Below are 9160 nucleotides of genomic sequence, written 5' to 3' on the forward strand. Positions count from 1 at the left end.
TTGTGAATGGAAAAAAAAGATTTCAGGGTTTGATTCAATCTAACACAAATAAACTCTCATCTGCCCTCTCAATGACAGCATCCTACTCCTTTCTGCTCACTTCTATTGCATTCAAAATTGCAGCTGCTGAAATTACTTTCCTCCTCTGCCATTCAGAGGGTGGAGGTAGAAGATAACCGTGTTGCACTTAAGCTTTTTTTTGTCCTTACTTCTAAGGTCCTTTACAGCTCTGCGCTTTTCTATCAGTTGTATTATTCATACCTCTGGTATTAACCTCCATTTTCTCCCCAACTTCCATGCCGGTCCCTCTTTTCCATTTGAAGCAATCTTTCCTTTCCACTTGAAATACACTGGTAGTAGGATGTGATGCCTTGCGTTGAAATTTTCTTTTGGAACCGACCCTTAAATATGAAACTCTTATTTATATCTGGTTTCCATGTGAGGATATTTTGAATGTATTCATGTGGGGATGGTGGGAGGAAGCGGGGGGAGGGAGATAGGAGTTGTGGATAGGTTAGCATGTGCTTTCTGGTCCTACTACTCTGGTAAGTTTGTGATTCCTTTGCTGTCACATTTTTATGTTTCCTTGTTCCATTAAGTGTAAAGTAGGTTGTGTTTTCACTTTTATATTCATTTCATGAAACTATGCATAAAGTATTTATCCAGTGGCTGATAATGTAATAGTAATTTCCAAAGAGAAAAATATTATATTAAATACTTTTTATAAATAATTCAGTTGAATTTGGCTTTTCACTCCCTATTTTTGCATAGGGTCAAGCTCTAGAGTGGTAAGTATCTTTATCCTTCAGTGACCTTTATACAACTGCAGGTTTAGGTCCTAGTTTAGTTTCAAAGGCAAACTAATGCTTTGCAAAGTTCAGAAATCAATGTGTGTACACACATAGGGAAACCATGATCAGACATGACATTTCCATCTTATTGCACACAAATTTAACTGTGGATCACAAGCTTGAGTTAACATTTTGTGTTTCCGTTTCCCTGTTACATTGTATGTGGTGTCTGTCTCTCTGCTTATGCTTGTGTGCAAAACCCAGCCATTGTACTTAATTGTTTTAAATTGTAATATAATGATGAGAAAGAATTACTGATGGAGGGATTTTCTCTTTAGAAGGTGGCTTTACAGTGATATGTCTGATTAATTTATTCCTATCCCCTACTGTTACCCTCTTCAAATGATTTCCTTATGCCTGCTCTAGGCATCAAAGCATTTAATAATAGGTAGGGTCAGCTAATAAGCCTTAAAAACAGGGTCTGGTAGTATTAGCAAAAGCCACTATTGCTACTTAATTCTAGACAGTGTGGTACCTCACTATCTTCCACAATCTTACAGGGGCAGCCTGCTAGGAAGGCTATTTGTCACAAACAACTGTTTCACTTAATTTTTGTTGTGCAAAGGAGAAAGGTGAATGGATAGCCTTTGTGTTATTGAAACTGTGTGTATGTAAGCACAGCAGTCAAATCCCTAAGATTGAACCTGCCTATAATGGGCCAGGCTTCTCTCCTGCTACTCACACCAAGTGTTGTCTTTCTCTTCTGATTGCCTTGCTGATTTCCCTGGCTCTAAGTACTGTTTAACGTCGGTCAGGTAGCCCAGCCTGGCCCAACGTTTGCAGTTAAGATTGTTTCACATTTAGGAAGAAATATGAATTGAATAATATCAAATTTAAGCTCAAAAAATCTAAAGGAATTATGTCTGAAGTGGTTAGAAATCCCTAAAACCATCTTCTAATTTGAGATTAAAAAATGTGGCATGTTTCCAAGTTTATGTGACTGCTTCCTTTGAGGAGTTATTTAAACTCTACCTTTGACAACTGTAATTATTATCCAAATTGCGTAATACCATAAAATTGTTGCAGCCTCCAGAAGCCTTTAACCTCTATTACGGTAACTCCAGTTCCTGCTCATCTGCAATTCATCAGGTACGCCAAGTCTTATGTGCTTTGGAGCTCACAGATGGAATTCAATTCTGCCTTTCTGTTGATGATAAATTGCTAATGAATCCAATATAAGCAGCCTGAAGAGAGATGGTGACTGTCTCAGACTTGCCACTTCTAGCCATGAACATTAATATTCAGTATGACCAAGGACTTCAGTTAACATTAAAGGCTATTTGATTCTAATGCAAGTCAGGAACATTTCTCTGTATTTGTGTTCAAAATTGTCATTGGTTTGAGTCTTTTCTAATCGAGACTATCTACTATGCTCAAATTTCTCTTGCTTATGCATCATGGGTTCCTGACATGAATGTTTTTTAAAACCAGCTGTCATTAAATTAATATGAAGAGGCATACTGTCATTTGCAAAAGATCAGGTGGGTGCCCAGAGCTAAATTGAATTTAACTCTAGGACAATATATTGGAGGATAGCTGACATAAGATAGGAGGTTTATTTCACTGGAACTTTTTACAAAATACAGCAGCCGCAGCTTACAAAGTATCCTTGGAAAGCTGGAGTCCTCTTTTTCTCTATGGGTGTCTGTGAAGTGTCTGAGATAGAAGCCTGCAAACAACGCATAGCTCTTTGAAAAGATGAGAAATGTGCTCTGCCCCTGCTCCCATTCTGCTGTGCAATTTGGTGTGTTTTTACATGTGAGAAAGCAGCAGCACAGGGACCTAATGTGCCCATGACATACTGTGGTTTAAATTACTCTGCTGTCACTCCACTGCAGGCTGGGTTTATTCATATGTAGAGCAAAGCAGGGATCTGCCCCAGCAGATTCCATCTATGTGAGGAGAAAGACACTCTTCCGAAGGGAGGACCTTAATGAACCGCAACCATGAGTTGCTGCTGTCCTAACGCAGGTCTGTCAACAGTCCTGCAGCGAGCAACGACTAGAAAAACTATTTGGAATGAATCAACTCTTAAAGATAAGGTTTCTTAGTGCGGATGATGGGGGGAGAAAGTTAAATAAGTATGATTTGGAAGAACAGGCAGAGCTGTTGAATGTCCCACGTAGCTAGTGAAGGGAATTCACTATCTGAGCTTTATCTGAGGGCTTTCTCTCTCTTTCTTCTTCTTTCTTCAGGTCTTTTCTAAAAGTGTCTTTTTTCTAAGGTTACAAAGTCTCCACCTTCAGGTTTGTCTAGACATACATTAATGTTATTTTATTAAGCTGCAGCTGGATTGACTGCAGCAACATACAGTAACTCTCGTCTGTGAATTTTAGACCCTTCAGTACCTCCATTATCAGTCCCTGTTCTTGTTCATTAGTTTAACCATAAAACTTGCTTCTGAAATGCGTTGATACTGGATCAAGATCTGGGTCTGTTAAATTGCACAGCGGTGCTCAGGTAAAGTTTAGTGACTTAATTCCACCAACACAAGGTGTTTCTGATCCAGGCTAGACTTACAGCCAATTCCGAAGAAGTCTGCCAACAAGGGGGATGTAGCACAATGTGCCTACTGCCCTCTCAGCACAACCCGGGGAGCTACAGACAAATTCTAGCCTCAGCTTGGAACTTCTTGGCTCCTATGTGTGTAAGTCAAACCATTTCAACATAGTTTTTTGTGATTCAATATATTACAAATTCACTTTGACAGGTCTATTGGATAAGATCATATCACTTCAGTGATATCAGAATCTAAGAGCTTTATATTTCTGTGACTGTTGTTTTCAGATAGGGAATCAGAAAAAGCTAACCTCTCTTTTTGCCTTTTGTTCCTTTATCCTTTTTAAATGCAGTGGTGGCACCTATTAGTTAGTTTCCCTGGATCCATCTTAGAAAAACTGAACAGGACTTTTTCGGCTAATTTTTCCTCAGAAGTCTTATGGACACAGAAAACAGAAGTTGTGTAGCGTCATAAATACCCTATAATTTCATGTCAAAATATTTGAGACAAGGAGCAAAACATGGTGAAGTTAAAATGATAACATCACTCCATATTCACCAAACCTGTGGTCATGTTTCTATTTTATACTGTTGCAAACAAACCCTTAGTTCATCAGATAGTAACAGCTGCTAACTGTGGAAAAAACCATGCAAATATTTTTTCAGGTATCTTTATTTTTTAGTAATTCTCCAAGAATGACAAGCTGAATACATTCCACCCACAACAAAACCATGTGTTCACATGCAATGGCACGTAATATTTTTCTGCCTGAAAATATTGGAATGGAATTCTGAGATTTCGGGGTTGAAGAAGCAGCCTTGGGAGGGGGACAGGAAGGTGGTGAAGGAGACAAATTTTATGTGATGTTATAGAAAAGGTACAGAGCAGAGCTCCATCTTATGAAAAAAACTTTCAATTCTTGTGGTGTATGATTGCACGGACCCTCACATATACATGCACATAATCCTTTATTATTACAATACTGGAGAAAATATCCTTTATCATAACAGGGCAGTCCCACTGTCTCTCTCTCCTTTGCCTCTCTTGATTTGTCTCCCTTATATACTAAGAAAAAACAGTCCCTCTTTCTTCTGGCAATGATCACATGTCTCCTCACAATTCCCTTCACCTGTTTCAGCTCTTGAATCAGCTGGTGCTCATTAGGCCACCTCTTCTGCTTTATTCAATTCTTCTTTGGCTTCCACATCTGCCACCTCAGGGTGACTGCAAGCAGCATCCCTAGCTGAGAGCTTTTTCATGTTGATGTTTATAGTTTCCTTACAGAGGAGAAAACTAAGCCAGGTGTTCAGGTCTTATCTCAGGTGTATGTGCGCGTCTGCTAGTTCTTAGCGCACAGGCCGAAGTCCGGTCTTATCTTGGCCGAAACTCCCGATTCCACAATTCTTCTCCACAAATTCTGAGTGGGCCTTAAGTCCATTTCAGTGGTCCCTTCAATATCTTCTGACAAATCTGGAAGTGACCAAGTAGGTACAGAAACACTCTTCAAGCAAAATGCTGCTGTACAAAGTGCCGCTCTTAACCCAGTCATTACCTTGCCCAATGGTCTGCTCAGTCCCCTGGTTAAACCTGACCTACTTCTGTCCAAGTCCCTGCTCCTCTGCAGTTTTCCTGCCTGTCCTTGGCCACATCGCATACTCTCTTTGCCCACCGGTAAGAAGAGTGAGTGGTACTTTTCTATCTAACAGTCTTTCTGTTAGATAAAGATGTCAAAATACATTATTATAGCCTGAGATGACAAACAAATGTGGAAAGGGTACATAGAATTGTCCAGAGCATGAAAAACTTCTTGATTTGCATCACAGGAATGGAAGATTAGAGAAGATCTTATGAATTCTTGAACGAAACTCCTGCTCCCCTAACAGTGCTGTCGTTAATCAGAAAGTCCGGTGTGCCCTTTACTCCCTCCAGTAGGATAGAATCATAGAATCATTAAGGTTGGAAAAGACCTCTAAGATCATCGAGTCCAACCATCAACTCAACACCACCATGCCCACTACACCATGTCCCTAAGCGCCTCATCTACACGTCTTTTAAATACTTCCAGGGATGGTGACTCAACCACTTCCCTGGGCAGCCTGTTCCAAGGCTTGACTACTCTTTCAGTAAAGAAATTTTTCCTAATGTCCAATCTAAACCTCCCTTGGTGCAACTTGAGGCCATTTCCTCTCGTCCTATCGCTAGTTACTCGGCAGAAGAGACCAACCCCCACCTCGCTACAACCTCCTTCCAGGTAGTTGTAGAGCGTGATGAGGTCTCCCCTCAGCCTCCTCTTCTCCAGGCTAAACAACCCCAGTTCCCTCAGCCGCTCCTCATCAGACTTGTTCTCCAGACCCTTCATCAGCTTCGTTGCCCTTCTCTGGACACGCTCCAGCACCTCCATGTCCTTCTTGTAGTGAGGGGCCCAAAACTGAACACAGGATTCGAGGTGCGGCCTCACCAGTGCCGAGGACAGGGGCACGATCACCTCCCTGCTCCTGCTGGCCACACTATTTCTGATACAGGCCAGGATGCCGTTGGCCTTCTTGGCCACCTGGGCACACTGCCGGCTCATGTTCAGCCGGCTGTCAACCAGCACCCCCAGGTCCTTTTCCTCTGGGCAGCTTTCCAGCCACTCTTCCCCAAGCCTGTAGCGTTGCCTGGGGTTGTTGTGGCCGAAGCGCAGGACCCAGCACTTGGCCTTGTTGAACCTCATACAGTTGGCCTCAGCCCATTGATCCAGCCTGTCCAGGTCCCTCTGTGGAGCCTTCCTGCCCTCGAGCAGAACAACACTCCCACCCAACTTGATGTCATCTGCAAACTTACTGAGGGAGCACTCGATCCCCTCATCCGGATCATTGGTAAAGATATTGAACAAGGTACTTGCTATACTGGCTAAAAAGCTGCCTTCTAACTTTCACCCCAAGTTTATTTGTGGCTAGTTTTATGCCTGTTTGTTCTTGTTCCACCTTGAACTTGAATTTAAGCACATAATTTCTCTTCTCGGGATTTGTCTTCCATTGTATGTATGGATAGCAATTGCACTTCTTCAGTCTTTGTTTTGCTAGGTTTAATGTCTCAGAATAAGTAAGGTTGCTACTGCTGCTTCCATCTGTGTGCCCCATCTGAAGAATGATGGGGCACTCTGCTGAGTCACTGTCATGGATCCTGTCATGGATCAAAATGACCTCTTCTCAGTTGTCACCTTTGGAGTTCAAATTTGTAGTGTTGGCACTTGGCAGAAGCATTTTGCTGGGGAGCAAATGACATGGTCCCAGAGCAAATGGCAGCTCTATCAAGGACTGGACTTGTGGAAATTTGTAAACTGAAGAGTCCTGACTTCCTGCAGCAGACTTTGTAGTAAGCTTTAGGTGTGATGAACCATCATATAAGTGCTTTGAAGGTGACTGAATAAAGTGTGTGAAATTTGAACCAGGCTCCAGAGACACAAAATCTAATGGAGTGTACGAAGTTGCTTGTTAGATATGAGCAAATAGTAACCCAGCCTTCCGGAAAGGGGATAGAAAAAGTGCTGGGTGATTGGATTAGTTGATTAAAAGCTTATTATGAGAGTTATGCATAGTTACAATAATACAAAAAAAGTCTGTGGTAATTCCTTAAGGAGCAGTTTTGCCACTTGTTCCTGCCTTCTTTGTATTGCAGTTTAACAATATAGCCTTGTCTGCACTACAAAGCTAATTCAGAGGAAGGAGGGGATTGAATTCAGAGTTCTAATTAGACTCCTAGGGAACTCCTAGGTAACTCCACGCATGGACTTCTCATTCTTATTCCAGAATGAATGTCTGTGGTCTGAGTGGTCTGGAAGCAATTATTCTGGATTCCCTTATAACTCCTTTCTGTGTAAGCAAGTCTTTACTATGTCAAATACTTTTTGCATCTGGAATATTTATATCTAGATAATTAATAATTCACCCTATTTTATAATTTATTATAATAATTATCAATTAATTAGAACCAAATTTTTTTCTTTCTTGTAGTGGGGGTGAAACTGGCTTAATGGCAGTGAAATTGTACTATTCTTGATCTTAAGTAACTGGACAATGGAAAAATTGGAGATAAAAAGGAAGCAAGTGAGTGTGAGTTTTTGTTATTATCGCCAGGCAGCATACTCTGATACAAGAAGATAGTGAGGAAAACATATTTATTGTTACTTACTTCTTCCCATAAAATCTTAATGTTACCAGCTGTGCTTTGGGTAGAGCTAGATTTCATCATTTTCCCTGCAGTCGTCCCTGCCCTCCCTCCTCCTGCCCGGAGGGCTGCTCCTTCCCCCCTGCTCCTCTTCTCTTTCCACAGGCACCAGGGGCATGCGGGAAGTGGTGCTTTTCTGCCCTGCTGCTGCTACAGTGAGTGAGACTGAGCTTCCCTTTTGTGACAGGCTGACAAAATCAAAGTAATATTAATTTTCATAGATAATTGCAATCGGAGCCTAGTGTCTAGAGAGTTTTTTGACTTAGTTGAGGCAGGAGGGAGACCTTTCTTTGTGTGGGTATAGAGAATCCTGCTTCAGAGGGAAATTTTTGCTAGCAAGGGACTGCATCTTATGTCACTCCATTGCCACCACCACTATCCTTGGACTGAGCTATTTGTTGTTGAGACTTGTTGCTCAACGTCTCTTCCCAAAGATCAGTGCCTAAAGAAAAACATGACAAAGAAGTTTCAAAAGGTAATAGTAAACTTCAACACCTCTTTAATTTTAGTTTTTATTCTGAAATTATGTTTTTTTGCTAATGTTATATTTGTGAATGATTGACAGAAGCTGATACTATAAAATCCTGTTCAAAATTTGTGGATTTCCATCTTCACTCAAGAAATTTCAATTTAACCTTTAAGGTTGAATTCTCCTTCATTAGGCTGGGGTCTCCCATTAACTTACAGACTCTTTCCTCCATTCCATTTCCTCAGTTTTAATTAAAACTTGTTTCTGTTACATGAATAAGAATAGATTTTGATTTATGGGAAATTCTGTTCGATGAGGAGTTAATGTTCCTATTGTCCTTTCCTGCCACCAGCAATCCCAGCGAGTGTCAATGGTTGGTAAGTGAAGATGATAACCTGGGTGCATTATACTGGTAGCTTGTAGAAGTAGTCAGGTACTGCCTAAAGTTATTTTAAAATTATGCGAGATAGAGCATAAAACTTACAGAATTATTCTAATGCATTTAATTAGTATTAAAACCAAGATCCACATTTGCATTCTTTCTTTTTGTATGTAAGTGTGCACACCATCTGATAAGCTAGAATTGTGGAAGGTCATCTAGAAGAAGAATGGAATAAAATTTTCCCTGTCTGTGAAAACATCTGCAGATCTAAAATTAAAAAGTGGGAGGAGGGGGGAAGAGAGTGGAATGAACCAGAAATTCTAATAGGGACATGGGTTGCTTACAAATAAGTATAAACTCTCTCTGTAAGACCGTCCGATAATGCAGAACAGAGGAACTGGATAACTGGAGCTGATGATCATTGATTCAAGATAGATTGATTTGGGGATGCCAGTATCTGCTCTTTATTGGGGGTGAGAATACAAGACGCCAGAGTGCATTCCTTTCAGACCTCAGGACTGCGCTGAGCCTGTTGGATATGGTTGTGGTGGCGTGGGGAGTATGTTTCAAACCTGTCCATTTTGTGGCTGAGCATTGTACCAGCAACTTGGCTCTTAGAGTGACTGCCAGTTCACCTTTGGTGATTTCAGCTGTGAATACTCCGACCCTAGTGTTCGTGCTGCATGTACCAGTGCAGCCTGGGAATGATGCTGCTGTAGAAAATGAGCCAGACTTTGAGGCATCTTACC

The sequence above is a fragment of the Calonectris borealis genome, chromosome 2, assembly GCF_964195595.1.
Source record: "Calonectris borealis chromosome 2, bCalBor7.hap1.2, whole genome shotgun sequence".
NCBI lineage: Eukaryota > Metazoa > Chordata > Aves > Procellariiformes > Procellariidae > Calonectris > Calonectris borealis.